Source organism: Leucopleurus acutus (assembly GCF_964270905.1).
Source record: "Leucopleurus acutus genome assembly, chromosome: 9".
Lineage (NCBI taxonomy): Eukaryota > Metazoa > Chordata > Mammalia > Artiodactyla > Delphinidae > Leucopleurus > Leucopleurus acutus.
In genome coordinates, this window is record NC_139144.1 from 60,528,176 (window position 1) to 60,547,764 (window position 19,589).

At 39.4% G+C, this 19,589-nt stretch overlaps 1 protein-coding gene across 1 annotated transcript in view; it reads right to left on the bottom strand.

The window, feature by feature from the left end:
- The window catches only part of HIBADH (3-hydroxyisobutyrate dehydrogenase), a 104,809-nt gene that overhangs the window by 15,440 nt on the left and 69,780 nt on the right, over positions 1–19,589 (bottom strand). The window lies entirely within an intron of this gene.

Consider the following 19,589-nt stretch of genomic DNA (forward strand, 5'->3'; position numbering starts at 1 on the left):
TAGACTGATTACTCTGATGTGCACTTTCTAATACTATTTGATTTTTCTTTTCCCTCCTGATATACAGGCACACATAGCTTGAAGATTTTGTGGGGTCAGTTCCAGACCACCCCCATAAGGTGAATATTACAATAAGGTGAGAGTCACATGAATACTGTAGTCTATTACATGGGCAATAGCATTATGTCTATAAAAACAATGTACACACCTTAATTTAAAAATTCTTTACTGCTAAAAATGCTAAGCATCATCTGACACCAAGGTTACCACAATATGTCTTTTTAAAATAAATTATTGAAGTATAGTTGATTTACAATGTCATGTTAATTTCCGCTGTATAGCAAAGTGATTGAGTTATACATATATACATTCTTTTTAAAATTATTTTCCATTATGGTTTATCACAGGATATTGAATATAGTTCCCTGTGCTATACAGTAGGACCTTCCTTGTTGTTTATCCATTCTATATACAGTATAATAGAAAAACCCAATATTTGTGAAGAGCAATAAAATGAGGTATGCCTGTACACCTTTTGGGCAATTCATTCTTAGTAATATGTCAGGAAGAAGAAATAAACTTTAACATTGGTTTGGTCACTCCTTAGCAAAGGTTTGATGTATGTTCACTAATGGAAATGATAGGAGAAGCAACTTCTACTTCAGCACTGAAAATATGGCCTAGACTTGTCTTAAAAAGGAAGTGGGGGGGAACTTCACTCATCTAAATTTTTATTAACTATAAAATAAAACCAAGAGCATTATTACTACTTTTAGCATTAGAGAAATCTTCATTTATAATTTTCAAGTTAGGTTTTGTTGTTCACAACCAGGAAAGTGTGTGGAAGAGCTGTATTAGTACAACTTTTGCCTTTACAACTTATTTATAGTACAGCTAGGAATAAAGAAACCATAACTGGGGCTTCCCTGGTGGCGCAGTGGTTGAGAATCTGCCTGCCAATGCAGGGGACACGGGTTCGAGCCCTGGTCTGGGAAGATCCCACATGCCGTGGAGCAACTGGGCCCGTGAGCCACAACTACTGAGCCTGCGCGTCTGGAGCCTGTGCTCCGCAACAACAGAGGCCGCGATAGTGAGAGGCCCGCACACTGCGATGAAGAGTGGCCCCCGCTCGCCGCACCTAGGGAAAGCCCTCATGCAGAAACTAAGACCCAACACAGCCAAAAATAAATAAATAAATTTATTTTAAAAAAAGAAACCATAATTGTACTATGTATCAAACCTGGCCATTCGAATATACGCAGCTGCAAGTAATGGCCTACTTTTGAATTTAATTTATTCAATGAATACACAGTTTTTAATACATAAAAAGCCAAATGAGGAGATCCTTATTTCATTCAAATTGTGAATATTTTGCTACTGCCAAACCAAGTAGCCTTTCTATTTTACAGTTCATGCTATTTTTAACTAATTATTAAAAGCAAAAGAAGTCAGCATTATGTCAGCCAAACAGTGTCGGTAGAGGAAGTGCCCACATGTTTTGAAAGCCTGAGATGCTTATATATGGTTAAATTACATTATTTCACAATATTTTCAGACACTGTGGAACTGGTTATGTACAAAAACCCAATTATAAGAAATGCTTTTAATTAACTCATCTGTGTCATTTGAACATTCTGATAATGTTGAAGTTTAAGTGACTGTCATTTCGTTAGTTTCTAATTTACTTCACCAAGATGGTGGGATCATTAATGTTTTACAATTATTTTTGCTCAATTTCTATGGCCATTTTAATTTGAACCACATAACCAACCTCATTCTAAATCCTGTGGCTCCGACCTGGAGAAATTATGTAGACGATATAAGTCAAAGCTTACAAACAAATCCAGCACCATCCATCATAGGTCAAGAGCTTTGTATCTAGACTACAGGCTGCTAAATAGCTTCAGAGAGTCATTTATTAAAGGAAAATTAATGCCGACAATGGTTCTCAGCTGGTTAATCTTTTGACAGGTGTACTTTCTCACGTGTTCAAACATGCACTTCAAAAAGAAGAAATAAGTTACTTAAGAGTAGACCACAAAAGAATAATTCATCTTTTAATTCAGAAGTCTGTGGTATTTCCACTCCTTCCTCCGCTCATTATGGTGGTGTAATTATTTCCAGCTTTATCATAATCTACATTCAAATGTAAGGGTCTGACTAAACTGGGTAATTCTGAAGTTTTGGCATTCCCTGGGACCAAATTCTAACTTTCCATGCATATTCAACCATATGACACTATCAAGGCTAGTCCCATTGCAAAGGCAAAATTAAGAACTAAGTTATCCCCAAATAAATGCAACCATTTTGAGCTTTGAAATAACATATAGAAAGCCAGAACGCTAACACTGTGTTAAGACATCTCATGGACTTCAGAAGACATTGTATAGAAATATTTTGATGTCTATGAAAAAGAAACCATAAATTACACTGCCATGCCATTTTAATTCAGGTCCACTCCCCAAAATAGGAAAATATAGAATATATAATTAGGCAGCTGAAAGAATATTGGGAGAAGTATTTATTTTACCTTATATTTTAGTAATTGTACATACAAAACCAAAATATGTCCTGTGCTTAATTTTATTACAGCATTTATACACCTTATTAAATTAAAATCTTTGACTTTCTTACCCAATTCCTCCGTGACACCATAAAGCACTCACAAGGTGAGCATTGGGCCATGTTTATTGTCAGCATTCCCTTATCTGTCACAGTGCGTGATACGTTCAATAAATAGTTGTTCAGTAAATTAATTTATGAGCATGGAACAAACAGTAAAGGATCTGGAGATGAAATATCTGGTTTTGGGATGTGCTGGCTATGTTATTTGTTATTATAAACAAATTACAAAACTTCTCTGAGTTTCAGTGTATAAAATAGGAAAAGCATTAATAACTTCTTCATAGAGTGGCTGTGAATATATGATGCTGTAAAATATAAAATGCTATTTAAATGTAAGGCCTTACTACTTTATAACCTGAATCTGCAAAGTGGGAGTTTTATCCTCACCTATATAATGCCTTGAATCCTTTCCTATTTGGTTACCTAAGCCACTGTCTTTTCCAGGATAATTTTAGCCTCTCTGGCTAAACACTGGCTGGCTTGAGCCAATCCTATAAATAATGGAAGCAGGCTGGTCCAGATTAAGAAATACAGGACTTCCCTGGTGGCGCAGTGGTTAAGAATCCGCCTGCCAATGAAGGGGACGTGGGTTCTAGCCCTGGTCCAGGAGGATCCCACATGCCGCGGAGCAACTAAGCCCATGCACCACAACTACTGAGCCTGCGCTCTAGAGCCCGCAAGCCACATCTACTGAGCTTGCATGCCATAACTACTTAAGCTCGCGTGCCTAGAGTCCATGCTCTGAAACAAGAGAAGCCACTGTAATGAGAAGCCCGTGCACCACAACAAAGAGTAGCCCCTGCTCAACACAACTAGAGAAAGCCTGAGCGCAGCAGTGAAGACCCAATGCAGCCAAAAATAAATAAATAAATCTTAAAAAAAGAGAAATACTAAAGTGGTCCATAGCCAGTGATATTAAGATTACAGTGAAGACCTCTTGTAAAACCTTTCAAAAGCATCATAGCATGGGAAAATGACAAGAATGCTGCATTTGTTTGGTTTTATTCATTCAGCAAAGTTAATCTACTAAGAATCAAGCCCATGGTAAGCCCTAGGGTTATAGATGAATAACATATGTCCCTGATCCTTAAGTTACACATCCATGATCCAGTCCCTTCTCTCCTTAGCCATCACTACCACCTGGGCTGAGCCATCACCATCTCTCACCTGAATTACTGCAATAGCCTCCTGATCTCCCTTTAGCTCTTGCCTCCAAAGTCTATTCTCCATACAGCAGCCAGAGGAATCCTTTGAAAACACAGCTGACCCCTGAACAATGCAGGGGTGAGGGGCACTGACCCCCCCGCACAGGTGAAAATCTGAGTCTATTTATGGTCAGCACTCTGCAGCTGCAGATTCAACCAACCATGGATCGTGTAGTACAGTAATATTTACTATTGAAAAAAATCTGCATGTAAGTACATCTCCTGTTGTTCAAGGGTCAACTGTATAAATCTAGTTCATGTTCCTTCCCTACTCTCCAGACTCCAAAGTGTCCCATCACTCTCATATAAAATCCAAAGTCCTACAAAGTGGTACGTGATGTGGCCCTTGGCTACCTCTCCTATCTCATTTCATACCATTCTCTTCATTGCTCTCTGCTTTCCAGCCACCCTGGCCTCCTTGCTGTTCCTGAAACAGGTCAAGTAAGTCCCCATCTCAAAGTCTTGCACTTGCTATTCCTTCTGCCTGGAATGTTCTTTTCCTAGATATTTATGACTTGTTTCCTTTATTTCGTTCAGGTTTCTTCTCAAAATTCACCTCTTTAGAGAGGCCGTCCCTGACCCCTCAACCTAACAATCTAAAATGGCATCCTGCCACTCTCTATCCCTTTTTCCTGATTTAATTTTATTCACAGCATTGATTACCACCTGTTTATATTAACACCTCTATTTGTTTCTGATCTGTATTCCCTACATGAAAATTAGCTCCATGAGAGCAGCGACTCTGGCTTATTCACCCCACATTCCCAGTGTCTGGTACATAGGAGATGCTCAGTAAATACAGTATGTATTCCAAGAGAGAAGAGGAAGCAACGGTGAAGGGAAGAGCAAGGAAATGAGTGACTGCAGTATGTGCGAGAGCTGCTCTCCTAGAGACACAAACAAAGCATTTGTCGTTCTAGCAAGTTTTTTCACCTATAAGGTGAGATGATTAGACAAGATTATCACTGAGTTACTTTTAAGCTTTTGAAATTCTGTAATTTGGGATTCTCAAGTTCACATACATACACTTTCCCACATCATATTAATACACAAAACTGCAGTATGTTTCATTTTATGCAAATAATATATAAAAAGTTCCAGATTAGAGAAAAGAGATAGAAAATGAATTTTCTCATGTAACGACGGTAATTAAATCTGACAAGCCTGAAGACTTGTGGTTGCCTTTAATCCTTTATCTAACGCTTTCCTGTGATGATGCCTCCCGTGTTTCTCTCTCATGACCCTAGAATCAGAAAAACTGAACTCATTTGTACAGACAAATGAAAAGGCAAATGCCCAAACCATTCAAAATGGGTGGCGGACTACCCTGCTTTTAAAGTGATAGACATCTATCACTTCTCTTGGTAGCAGTTTGAATTCAATCAAGCACTTTAAATCTAATCTAAGTCTCTAAGTCTCTCCTCCCCTTTATAGAAAAGGTATCACAGGGAGCCTCCATTATCTAAACTACCTTCCTTCTTTCTTTCCTGCCACTCCTACTAATAGTTTACATAAAAAATGTGACCATTCGAAATCCATTCCTCAGTGGTTCTCAACCCTGAGAATGACAAAGAAACAGTCCTTGCCCTCAAGGAGTCTGACAACTAGTGTTTGTGGTGGTGGCAGTGTGTGGGTGGGTGTGTATGGAGATGGGAAAAGAGATAAGGAAAACACACAAATATGATGAATAATAAAAGACTGTTGGGCTTCCCTGGTGGCGCAGTGGTTGGGAGTCCGCCTGCCGATGCCTGCCGATGCAGGGGATATGGGTTCGTGCCCCGGTCCGGGAAGATCCCACATGCCGCGGAGCGGCTGTGCCCGTGAGCCATGGCCGCCGAGCCTGCGCGTCCGGAGCCTGTGCTCCGCAACGGGAGAGGCCACAACGGTGAGAGGCCGGCGTACCGCAAAAAAATAAATAAATGAAATAAAATAAAAGACTGTTAATGCATGCTACAGGAGAGGTATACACATAGTTGTAAGGAGGTTCAAAGAAGAAAATAGCAGCAAGTATGTCTTCAGTGCCTTTAACAACTTGCTAGATCTCTGTGCTAGGTACAATCATTCAGGGAATAAGCATATTTTCTAAATCAAAAATTAGGACCCATTTCCTGGTATTAGGAGACTATCTATCTGAAACACAACTATTCCAGAAAGTCCAAAATGTAAGGTCATGATAGGTATAAAACACAGTCTTTGCCCTCAAAAAGTCTAACACATAATTAGGAAAAAGAGCCATATACTCAGAAGTAAATGCCAAAAGGTAGCGTCGTATACCAAGTGTCAGGTGGATGAGGACAATCTCCACCATATCCCGATTCCCCCTTTCCTTCTGTTTTTCAACCTCTATCATCAAAAGAATAATCATTCTCAGAAAGAGAAAGGGTGAAGAAGCAAATAAGAAATTGTTCTCGGAGAGTAATGGTCTTACTGTTAACTGTCGGTAGGTTTGTGAAAACTTTGATAAGAATACAGGTATTATGAATCCACTTGTAAATTGTGTTCAGAGCAGTTTCAAATAACATGAAGTGAGCAAATAATTTTGTCTGTTTATACGGACACTGAGTTCTGCCTGTTATCTAAATGTACATAATACCCTACCTCTCTTTACAACAGATTTGAGTTTGCTTACTAGAACAAAACAATCAGAAAACTGAAAATCAGAATTAAGAACAAATACCAAAATGAAACCATAAGATTTCACAATGAATTTCAAATACAGATCTCAGTTTTTTGGCAAACCCTATTTGGGAGAGAAATAAAGCAGTCTCAAGGAAAACATAACTTATCCTTGAACTTTATGCAGGTGACAGTAAATGAAGTAATGGACAATGTTCTTCATATTTTTACTTCGAAAGCAGTGATAATTTTTTCAAGTTAAACTGAGCTAAAACTCAGTTCCCACTTTACATCATTTTCTGGCTAATCTTAGCCTTGTACCTGTAATATAAGTCAATATTAATAACCTCATTCTAATATTTATGTTTATCCTAATCTTTGGCATTTTTATTTGACAGAAGAACCAAAACAGGCTTAAGTCTTAAGTTATGCATTAACATGAACGTGACCAGCAGCTGAAGACATTATTCATTATTCCTCACCATTTCTATATAGTCTCACAGTTTCTATTTTTTTCCATTAAATTATTTTTTCTGAAGTACTTAAATGTTTACGTTTCGGCAAAAAAGAGACCTACATAATTCACTGTATCTTCCCCCCTTTTCTTGAGTTGCAGGAAGCAATAACTTTCTCTTTTTCTCCTTAAATGGTTTCTGATAATTTCATTTTTAATATTCTTCTCAATGAACTCCAACCACTTCTCTGGTTTCCTCATCTACCCCCTGCAACAAAACCCACTATGCAATGCATACTGGAAACCACTTACAGTGGCTGTCATGTGCAATGACTTTTCATGCATCCATGCCTTTCCTGGGCTGTTCCCTCGTAAGAAATTCCCTTCCCTTTCTTCTTTGCCTAACTCCTGCTTATCTTTCAAGACTCAACTCAGGTCAACTCAGCGAAGCAGTGCATGACCATGACCCCCTTCTTCTATTCTTATAACATTCCTAGTGATATCTCTAGTAAAGCACGGATACTAATCAATGATTCTTCTGGTGTCTTGATAAGATCCTTATAGGCATGAGCTGTTTGAATCTTAGCATCCAGCATGTGTCTGATAAACATTCATTGTCTTTTTAGGAGGTAGGCAGAGAAGAAATCAATGATCAATAAAATGACCAAGAATAGTAAGACAATGTTTTCTAGCTTATCAAAAAAGCTCAACTTTGGAGCAACATGATTCTCCACATGTGATAATAGCATTTTCACTTATTGCTGAATAAACATGCGTGAGCGTAAGTGCACACGTATGGAGACATTAGAATGAAGACTTAAAAAATGAACTTGTGATCTGAGTTGTGACCTGGAGTGAAGGTCACACCACCCGGACCAGTTACAACACCTCTCAGTCTTGGTTGCTCCATCTACAAACAGTGATATAAAAACACTTGCTATACTTAATTTGAAGCTGAAATGAAAGAATACATTGGAAAGATATTTTACACAGTTATTACCCTGGTGTTATAAAAAACTTAAATATAACAAAAAGTAGATCTACTCAGCTTGAACACGTCGAAGAACTTAGCCAAGCAGTAGCAAAGAACTGAAATATAGAATTTAGCCTTACTGAGAAGCTGAACCAAGGGATTTGACAGAAAAACTATTATGCAAGTGCAGGTAACTTAGAATAACCATTTATAAGTCACAAATAAGGAGATCATTTTCGATCCTATGACTCTTGAAAGAAGTCTTCAAATCCAGAGAAGGAAGAGATGGAAATCTAAAAAGTACAATCGAGTTAGATTTGTCTTTAGTACTGTAAAAATCCTGCCACCAAAGCACTCTCATTGATATATAGCAAAACGTAGTAAATCACTTAATTTACTCAAAAGAACTTAAATGTTTTAACCAGTCTGCCATCAAAAGAGATCAAGAAGAGGGCCAATGGGACTTGGGCTGCAATGTGAGCCATCTTTAAAATGCAATTGTTCTAATCATTTTCTACAGATGCAGCCTCACAAGGGGCTGCTGTCACAGGGACCATTTACGACTTGTTATGGTGTCTCTATTGTTTACCAGCGACATTCACTGAAAAACGCGACAGCTGGGACAGAAAGCTGCTACTCAATGAACAATATAATCTCGTGAAAGTAATCAACAAATTTAAGGGTGTTAATTAACTTTACACTTTATCATGTTCAATTAATTGTCCTTTCTAGAAAAGATTGCCGTGCACAATCAGTTTAGAGCGTGCCATGTTTGATTTGTAAGTGATCACTGTTTCTGTTTCAGAGTCCATGTCAGATGTTCTCTTGGGTTTTGGTGACACAGATGAATGGCTCTGCACATGTTAGGGGGTGATCTGGTTTAACATAAGCCAGCATAACATAACCCCTTGTTAACACTATTTCTGGCATTACCCAGGCTGGAAACGGAAAAGCAAAAACGTTCACTGCACTAAACAAAGTTTAGTTAGTTTTTTCCTGAAATAAACAGACACAAATACATGGAGAAATAATCAATTTTTCATCATTATTTTTCAAAATAAGACTTTTCTTTTGGGGGCATGTTTGGGATCATTTCCTCCCAGCAAGATCTCGAAGCTCTGCTACATTATGCACAAAGCACCACTGTATCCTCAGCCTTTACAAAGGCAGATAGCCTTTTCCATGGCAGGTGAACAAATGCTAGGGATGTGTTGTTAAGTACTAGCTGGTGTTAAATTCTAGAATGTGACTTTTAAATCCAGACGCTCTATTTTATAAGTGTGGGAAATCTGCAAGGGAGTATATTAATCTATGAATGCAATGTGTTTTTCTCTTACCTTAAATGCACCTGTTCCTACTTGCTAATAGCATAAGGAAAAGTTCATGACGCAGTGACAATATATTCAGTACTGCATTTTAATGAAAGTCACTGCAGTTCCTCTGAACTGATAAATAAAGCTTTGTATCAAAATATTTCATAAGTCATTGATGCAGTGAACAAAACCCAAATCTGAGGTTTGGCAAAAGGTGTCCATCTATAAGAAAACAGAAGCAACGGACATGCATCTATCTCTTTAAAAACAAAACAAAACAAACAAAACACCCATCTACATAGGATTTTGAAACATCTTCATAAAGCTGCACCTTGCTCTTTCAGGCTAGCTGTTTCCCACATAATACAAATTAAATGCATACAAATAAACTACAGCTGGTCAGCTAGTTATAGCACACACAAGGACAAAGCTGAACTTCTTCAAAATAGAAAAGTTGTTAACTCTGAAAGCTAATAATGTCCTAAGTTAAATATTAAAGAAGGAAATTATAGGCTCTATCTGAAACAGCTGAAACCACAATACACAGCAGCAGAAAACATTAGTTTTCTGCAGAAGATCTGCAGGGAGAAGGGAAGTGGTCGATAGATCCTTAAATTGGAAGCAATAGCCATTCTTCTATCCCAAGTTGGCAGCTGCTACATTTGCAGACCTGGTTCATTATTTACCCATAATGACCATCAAGCTGCAGTCAAAGTCAGATCACAACAACTGTCAGCAGCTCTTTTAATTAGCCTTGTTTGAATTCAGATAAATATCACAATAGACCTGCTTATGCTGAAAGAGCAACAGAATGTTCCGCATGGAGCTGGGCTGGTTTGAGAAGGACCAACGCAGAAAAGAAGCCATCAGAGTGGGGTTTTTAAAGGATGGGGTAAATTAGAGAATGAAGTGGTTTGCTTTTATTTTGAAAATCACTTTAAAAACCAATTCTCTGACATCCACCCCAGATCAAGATAGTACATAACATTGGATTTGCTATGAAACTCTAGCCTCCTAAAAGCTACATATCTGGAGCCCAAGGAGAAAGTTAATGATGTCTTGGGAGAATGTAATTTTTAAAACTCCATCTTGCAGATAATGTATCTTTCAGTTTTAAAAAAATCATTTTTAAAAGCCAAATAAGAAATCTGGTATTAAACAGCTTGCAGCCTTTACGTCCTTTTATTTTACTTTCTTTACGAGTTGCATAATTTGCAACATTTTTCTGTGATAGGAGTCAGACACTTCCCTGTACATTTTCTATACATTCCTTGCATTCAGCATTAACAATCACAAAGTATAGCAAAGGCTAATAATCCAAATTGAGTAATCCAATCACTGCCATATTCCACAAACCTCTGGGGCTCCCCTCCATCTCCAGCTTGCTTGAGAAGAAACACAAGCATAATGATCATCCGCCCTCTATTTTTTTTTTTTTTTTTGCGGTACGCGGGCCTCTCACTGCTGTGGCCTCTCCCGTTGCAGAGCACAGGCTCCGGACGCGCAGGCTCAGTGGCCATGGCGCACGGGCCCAGCCGCTCCGCGGCATGTGGGATCCTCCCGGACCGGGGCACGAACCCGCGTCCCCTGCATCGGCAGGCGGACCCTCAACCACTGCGCCACCAGGGAAGCGCCCCCGCCCTCTATTTTATAGAAAACTGATCGTTCACATGAGTTCTGCTATAACTTTGGGGGAAGGTAAAAGAAGTGATGGCTGACAAAGGGAGGGTAGACAATAAGGAGGAATAAGCAAAAGGCCAGGTGATAACACGGCAGCAAATCAGAGTAAACTCAGGATAGCAAGAAACTAAAGATTATGAAGGCTGTGCTAACAAGCTACACTCAGCTAACTGGGAATTAGCGCCTCCAGAACCCACTGGGGAGTCCCTTGAGAACCTGGACTCTGGAATTGTAGGGCAGGCATAGTTGAAGAGGTGGCACTTCCAAATGTAAGCCAGCCGTAGTCCACTCTGCCATTCTTTCCAGCCCCTTAGTTATTCAGTACCCTTTTGCCACCACTTCTATGTTGCATGATATCATATTAAGAAAGGGTAATGATCAGATCTGCATGAGGATCAAGGACACATTACTGTTTATACAGAGTTTAGATCCCACTTACTATTTCCTTATTGAGTAGAGAAACAATCCTATAGGAAGTAATAAAAAATTATTATATTTGTGGTCAACTTCAAGTACTAAAACCTACAGAACAAAACTTTTACTGAATGCTGTGAGACCAAATATGTGGTAAAGGCCACTACTGAATGTTGACGATGTAAGTGGTATGAGAACTCTGCACCTGGTTTCATGAGAATGAATCATGGCAGAAAGGAATGTTTCTTGCCCTACCTTTTTTTTCCCTGAAAGTAAAGAATAAGCCATTATACATCATCCTATCATAGATGACACGACAGCCTTCTCCCTCCTCACCTCTTAATACGAACTACCTCCTGACTACACTCACAGCCAGCAGCTTCATTTCGTTCAGGATGCTGAATACAAAGTCAACTTGTCAGTTCCAAGTCTGGCTCAGTGTACCTGAACCAGGATCTGTTCTGTAAGAATACCAAAGAAAACCTCACGTCCGTTAGGATAGCAACTCTAAAACAAAACAGAAATATAACAAGCAATGGCGAGAATGTGAGAAATTAGAAACCCTATGCGTTGTTGGTGGGAATGTAAAACGGTGCAGAAGTACAATGGAGTATTATTCAGCCTTAAAAAGGAAAGAAAGGGGCTTCCCTGGTGGCGCAGTGGTTGAGTCTGCCTGCTAATGCAGGGGACACGGGTTCGAGCCCTGGTCTGGGAGGATCCCACGTGCTGCGGAGCAACTAGGCCCGTGAGCCACAACTACTGAGCCTGCGCGTCTGGAGCCTGTGCTCCGCTACAAGAGAGGCCGCGATAGTGAGAGGCCTGCACACCGCGATGAAGAGTGGCCCCCACTCGCCGCAACTAGAGAAAGCCCTTGCACAGAAACGGAGACCCAACACAGCAAAAATCAATTAATTAAAAAAAAAAAGGAAAGAAATTCTAACACATCCTACAACATGGATGAAACTTGAGGACATTGTGCTAAGTGAAATAGGCCAGTCCCCAAAAGACAAATGCTGTATGAGGTACCCAGAGTAGTCAAATTCATACAGACAGCAAGTAGATGGGCTTTCCAGGGCAGAGGGGAAGAGGGAAATAGGGAGGTACTGTTTAATGGGTACAGAGTGACAGATTTGCAAGATGAAAAGAGTTCTGGAGATCGATGATGGTTTAGTATTTGCAACCACTGTACGTTTAAATTAAATAAGTAAATTAATTGGAATACCAAAGAAAATTTTTTAATTGGTGGCATTCTGATTCTCACATACTCCAAAAGATCAGAGTATTTCAATGAGATGCTATTAACTTCAATATAATGAATTTTACAAATCATTAATGCAGTTATGTAGAGAAAATTGAAGACTAGAGTCTTATAACCTCCATTTAAAAAATACACAACAGTTAACGGGAAATAAATAAGTGTACACAGTTGAGCCAAATGGCTCAAAACTAGGATCCTCTAATTTTCAATATTACGCTCATTCCACTAGGCCAAGTTGCCCCCCCAAAGAAAAATGCACAAATTCTGATGAGAGGTCAGCTAGGAGTTAAGGTGAAAAAGGACACTGATCAAAACACAAGGTCTAGGATCAAGAACTGGTTAAACTAAAAGCATAGGCTAAAGAAAGAAGCAAATGATTTTAAGTCCATGCAGATTGGTACTTAAATTTAAACCACAAACATGGGAGCAGGGAAAAAAATCCCAGTATGTTATACATGGCATATATACACATGCCATCATACATAAAAATAACACCTAGTGGCCTGACTTAGTTGGGGTGAAGGGCAGGCATGTGGAACATGAGAAAATATAAAACAAAGTGAAATGGCTTCAAGATTCAAGAGGAGGCAATAATCCCAAAGATAATACTACTTGGAAGCAGAGTGACGGTTGTCTGATTTGCCTAATTACGAAGCCAGATTTAGGCCAGTGGGTTAGGGTTATTTAATCTTCTTCTAACCCAAAGGCATGAGACATGATGGTGCCTTTGTGTGAACTGTGAAAAGGTACCCTTCAGGGCAGATGACCCAGAAAAAGGCAGCCCCTTTGGGTGGCCAAATCAGAAAAAGGCTTTACCTTAAACAGACAGAAGGAGGTGAGAACACCAAGTTTGGCACGTGGAGAGTACACTGAATTTCACCCCCAATTCAGGTCTCCTCAGCAGGGCACGACCTTCAGAGCGTAACACCTTGAGAAGGCACGCCAGACCTATGTTCCAGCTCCAGTTCTGACAGGACAGGGTTATTCTGGGTAAATCAATTGCTTTGAGCCTTAGAGCCCTCTCCTATAAAATGAATCTCATCTCCAACTGTACCAATCTGTGAAAATGACAAGTTAATCACAGGTAACCCACATGTCCATTCAGCATTACTGAACTCCTACTACAATCCACAGCACTAGGCTAGGCAACTTCAAGGCAGGGTTATAGTCCCTTGGCCCCAAAAGCTTCCAATCCAAAAAAGTCCAATCTAACGAGCTCAGCATGTTTCGTCCTCCCAGCCCTCCGCTCACACAGACCCCAACCTGGTTCTTCCTTCTGCACGTCCTTTCTCAGTTAAGACATTACTACTATCCGCATACACTAGAAACCCCACGGCAACATTTCTCAAGGCCAGTTCCTCAGAACACTACTTCTACAGGATGTTTTTGGATGTTTACAGTGATGTGGTAGCTATGTTGTTTGTTTCTGGCCAGTAAGGTTTCCCATTCTCCTTCTGTTAACAAATCCTGCCTCTCTGGCCAAAGGGTTGCGCTCATAGACAATAAGGGTGCTCCATCCTCAGGAAAACAGTACCTAGTCCATGGGGCCAAGGAAATACAACAAAACCAAGAGTTCTGTCCTGGGTTGCTAAGCTAAGGTTACTGAAGGCCCAGGTGAACAGTGTCTGCAGTAAAAGATAATGAGGTTGACAAGCAAAAGCACAGCAGAAACTAGCAGATAATAAAGACAAAAAAGAGTATTTTAGCCGCATGAGGTGCTCATTCTAGTCACTAAAACCCTGGCTCTTGAAGCTCTTCTTTCAATTTGAGAGCTACCCCAGTAATTTCCTACCCTCCTGCCCCCAGTCTGTCAAACTGATTAAAGGTTCTGTGGTAAAATACATACTGGGTTAAACAAAGTTAAACAGATACCTAAGAATTTAAGGGCTTACTTTAATATGCAGATACGCACTTTGAATAGTTCCAAAAGGGGGACAAAGAATGCATCATTTCTCAAATTTATTTGAATACAAAAAAAGAGACCTCCTCAGAATTAGTTTTCTCAGGAAATGCTACTTCAGTCATCTGGCTTCTTTTTAACTGTCTATATCCAGCTACTAATTTCCGTCGATTCTGATCTGAAATTTCTATTTTGGTTAATATTTTCTCAGTGTGCTTTCTCTCCCCTTAATGTTTAATCTTTTTGTATAGCTTTTTTTTTTTCTTACTTTCTTTCCTTTTTCTTTTTTTGGCCACGCAGCTCCGCTTACGGGATCTTAGTTCCCAGACCAGGGACTGAACCTGGGCCCTTGGCAGTGAGGGCATGGATTCCTAACCACTAGATGCCAGGGAATTACCTGTTTTCTTTTTTTAAAAGATGTTTGGTACATGACTCTTTTTGAATTATGGTTTTCTCAGGGTATATGCCCAGTAGTGGGACTGCTGGGTCATATGGTAATTCTATTTTTAGTTTTTTAAGGAACCTCCATACTGTTTTCCATAGTGGCTATATCAATTTACATTCCCACCGACAGTGCAAGAGGGTTTCCTTTTCTCCACACCCTCTCCAGCATTTACTGTTTGTAGATTTTTTGATGATGGCCATTCTGACTGGTGTGAGGTGATACGTCATTGTAGTTTTGATTTGCATTTCTCTAATGATTAATGATGTTGAGCATTCTTTCATGTGTTTGTTGGCAATCTGTATATCTTCTTTGGAGAAATGTCTATTATGGTCTTCTGCCCATTTTTGGATTGGGTTGTTTGTTCTTTTGATATTGAGCTGCATGAGCTGCTTGTAAATTTTGGAGATTAAGCCTTTGTCAGTTGTTTCATTTGCAAAATGTTCATTGCAGCTCTATTTACAACAGCCAGGACATGGAAGCAACCTAAGTGTCCATCAACAGATGAATGGATAAAGAAGATGTGGCACGTACATACAATGGAATATTACTCAGCCATAAAAGGAAACAAAGTTGAGTTATTTGTAGTGAGGTGGATGGACCTAGAGTCTGTCATACAGAGTGAAGTAAGTCAGAAAGAGAAAAACAAATACCGTATGCTAACATATATATATGGAATCTAAAAAAAAAAAAACAACTGGTCATGAAGAACCTAGGGGCAAGATGGGAATAAAGACACAGACCTACTAGAGAATGGACTTGAGGAGACAGGGAGGGGGAAGGGTGAGCTGGGACAAAGTGAGAGAGAGGCATGGACATATATACACTACCAAACGTAAAATAGATAGCTAGTGGGAAGCAGCCACATAGCAAAGGGAGATCAGCTCGCTGCTTTGTGACCACCTAGAGGGGTGGGATAGGGAGGGTGGGAGGGAGGGAGACACAAGAGGGAAGAGATATGGGGACATATGTATATGTATAACTGATTCACTTTGTTATAAAGCAGAAACTAACACACCATTGTAAAGCAATTATACTCCAATAAAGATGTTAAAAGAAAAAAAAAAGATGTTTGAGTATGTCTCTTATAGGGGGTAGACAGCTGACTTTTTAAATTACAATCTCATGAGAAATGAATTTAATTTGCTTATATTTATTGTAATTAGATTTATTCCTAACAAATTTTTTGTATTCACTTTCATTTTTCCTTAATTTTTTTTTTCTCTTCTCTCCCCTTCTGCTGGATTGAAAAAAGTTTTCTAAGATCCTTTTCTTCCCCCCCTGTGGGCTCTGGAAGCTATGAATCACTTTTCTATTCTTCTGATGATAGTCCTCAAAAATTTTACAGATACAAAATTAACTATAAAATTTTCTAATAATATCTGAAAGTTTTCAGTGTTTCTATTCTCTTCTCAATTGTGAACCTTAGCATGCTTTAAGCCAGAGGACACCTCTCTACTCCCCCACCACACTCACACCTCAAATCTTAGTGTTGTCCGGTTTTAGTTTTATCTTTTTTTAACACACAAAAACAGGTTTTTTAAAGTCAGTCCTTAAAGTTTGTGATTTGATTTTTAAAATCATTTCGTGTTCATGGTTGTTTCTTTTTTTTAAATTAATTTTTATTGGACTATAGTTGCTTTACAATGTTGTGTTAGTTTCTGCTGCACAGCAAAGTGAATCAGCTATACATATACATAAATCCTTATATGCCCTCTTTTTTGGATTTCCTTCCCATTTAGGTCACCACAGAGCACTGAGTAGGGTTCCCTGTACTATACCATAGGTTCTTGTTAGTTATCTATTTTATAGATAGTGGTGTATACATGTCAATCCCAATCTCCCAATTCATCCCACCCCCGACCCTTCCATCTCTGGTATCCATACGTCCATTCTCTATGTCTGTGTCTCTGTTTCTCCTTTGTAAATAAGTTCATCTGTATCATTTTTCTAGATTCCACATATAAGCGACATTATACGATATTTGTTTTTCTCTTTCTGACGTACTTCATTCTGTATGACAGTCTCTAGGTCCAATACATGTCTCTGAAAATTGCAGTTTCATCCCTTTTTATGGCTGAAGGTTGTTTCTTATATTTTATGCCTTTCTCCTTAGATTCATTTTTAATTCTTACTGAAGAATATTTAAAAATAATTTCTTAGGTAAGGTTATTATTATGATTATTTTCTTTCTTTACATGTGTAGAATTCCAGTTTGCAGGCTCACAAGAATGAGAGCTTTTTGTTTAATCCCTACTCCCCACCCTCCCACCTCTCCCTCTGGCCATCTGTGCTCACTTCTCCCTGTATATTTTATAGTTGACTCTTTTGGCCTCCCAGGCCCCCAGTTTAAGACCAGTTCTTACACCGGTGGGGGTTGGAGCTCCTGCTCTGTGGGATATTAGGGACATTTCAGAACCAGGCATGGAGTCAGCAGGCAGCTTGGTTCAGTGCCTGGTCTTACCATTGTAATTGTGTCTTCCCATGTCCTATGTTCAGAACTTGCTTCTGGACTCAGAGCTTAGCTGGCTGATGGCTGTAGTGCCACTCAATGCACTCTATTTCCACTCTATTTTTGGTCCATGGAGACACGTATCTTATCTTAAAGCACAACTATGTCTTACTGACTTTCTCATATATTTGATTACAATATTCTATTATTTTCATGCACTTGGAACTAGTACATCAAAACATGAAGTTAGGGCTTCCCTGGTGGCGCAGTGGTTGAGAGTCCGCCTGCCGATGCAGGGGACACGGGTTCATGCCCCGGTCCGGGAGGATCCCACATGCCACGGAGTGGCTGGGCCCGTGAGCCACGGCTGCTGAGCCTGCGCGTCCGGAGCCTGTGCTCCGCAATGGGAGAGGCCACAACAGTGAGAGGCCCGTGTACCGCAAAGAAAAAAAAACCCACAAAAAAAAAAACCATGAAGTTATTCTACCATCTTAACAAAATACATTTTATTTTTCTCTAATTGCTCTTTTTTTTCCATTATCATCTACTACGCTATGACTCTGTTCATCTCTCACCTAGAATATCACAAAACTTAGGTGGTCTTCCTCAGTCTGCAAACACTCCCTTGAATCCAATTCTCACCAATTCCATGAGAGCCATTCATCTTATTTGTCTCCTTGAAATCTTTCAATCTCTCTAATTTACCTCAAAATCGGAGTTTTCTTAGCATAGCATGCTAGGTCCTTCAAGGTCTGGTCTCGCTCACCTTTCTAGATTAATTTCTCAGCCTCTGACACCCAACGCCTGGCACTCTAGCCAAACCAGATGACTCTTTCTTTTCCCCACTAGAAAAGATGAACATCTTTCTTGCCTGCCACACTCATGCTGTCTCCTCTTCCTGGTATGTTGTATCCACATGCACTCCCTACTCCAGCACCCATCTCAGGCTCTGCTTAGCCAGCAAAACTCTACTTACTCCTCAAAGTTCAGCTCAAGGGCTATATCCAACCACCATCCCCTAAAGTACTCAGTAAGCCTGTCTATGCATCCTCCTCAAGTGCTTTATTCATCCCTCTGTTCTCAATCACATCACTGTTATACTTGTTTACCTGTTTGCTTGCCCTAGACCATGAGCTCTTTACATAATGGCCGTTTAACAAACTGACAATTTTTCAGCAGAGAGGTAGAAGAGGTCTTATAATGTAGAAATTAATGACTAAGAAATAATGAATAGCATTTTATTAAAAATTTTTTTTCTTGATTTGTCAATGAAAACAGAAGGTGAGGAAAGCCATGGAAATCTGTATGATACAATGTATAAAATACTATTGAGTTCTGGTCACTGTAATATCAGAAAGAAAGTCATTACATTACCTAAAAAGAATAAAAAAAGAGGGTTTGCTCTAGCACTGTTGGTGAGAATGTAAATTGATACAGCCACTATGGAGAACAGTACGGAGGTTCCTTAAAAAACTAAAAATAGAACTACCATATGACCCAGCAATCCCACTACTGGGCATATACCCTGAGAAAACCATAATTCAAAAAAATCATGTACCACAATGTTCACTACGGCTCTATTTACAGTAGCCAGGACATGGAAGCAACCTAAGTGTCCATCGACAGATGAATGGATAAAGAAGATGTGGCACATATATACAATGGAATATTACTCAGCCATAAAAAGAAACAAAACTGAGTTATTTGTAGTGAGGTGGATGGACCTAGAGTCTGTCATACAGAGTGAAGTAAGTCAGAAAGAGAAAAACAAATACCGTATGCTAACACATATATATGGAATCTAAAAAAAAAAAATGTTTATGAAGAACCTAGGGGCAGGACAGGAATAAAGAGAAGATGTAGAGAAGGTACTTGGGGACACAGGGAGGGGGAAGGGTAAACTGGGATAAAGTGAGAGAGTGGCATGGACTTATATATACTACCAAGTGTAAAACAGATAGCTAGTGGGAAGCAGCCACGTAGCACAGGGAGATCAGCTCTGTGCTTTGTGTCCACCTAGAGGGGTGAGATAGGGAGGGTGGGAAGGAGACGCAAAAGGGAGGAAATATGGGGATATATGTATATGCATAGCTGATTCACTTTGTTATAAAGCAGAAACTAACACACCATTGTAAAGCAATTATACTCCAATAAAGATGTTTAAAAAAAAAAGAGGGTTTGGTGTTAAAAAACAAACAAACAAACAGAATCTAACTGAATAAATTTTAAAGAACTTATTGGATTTATCCAATGCTTC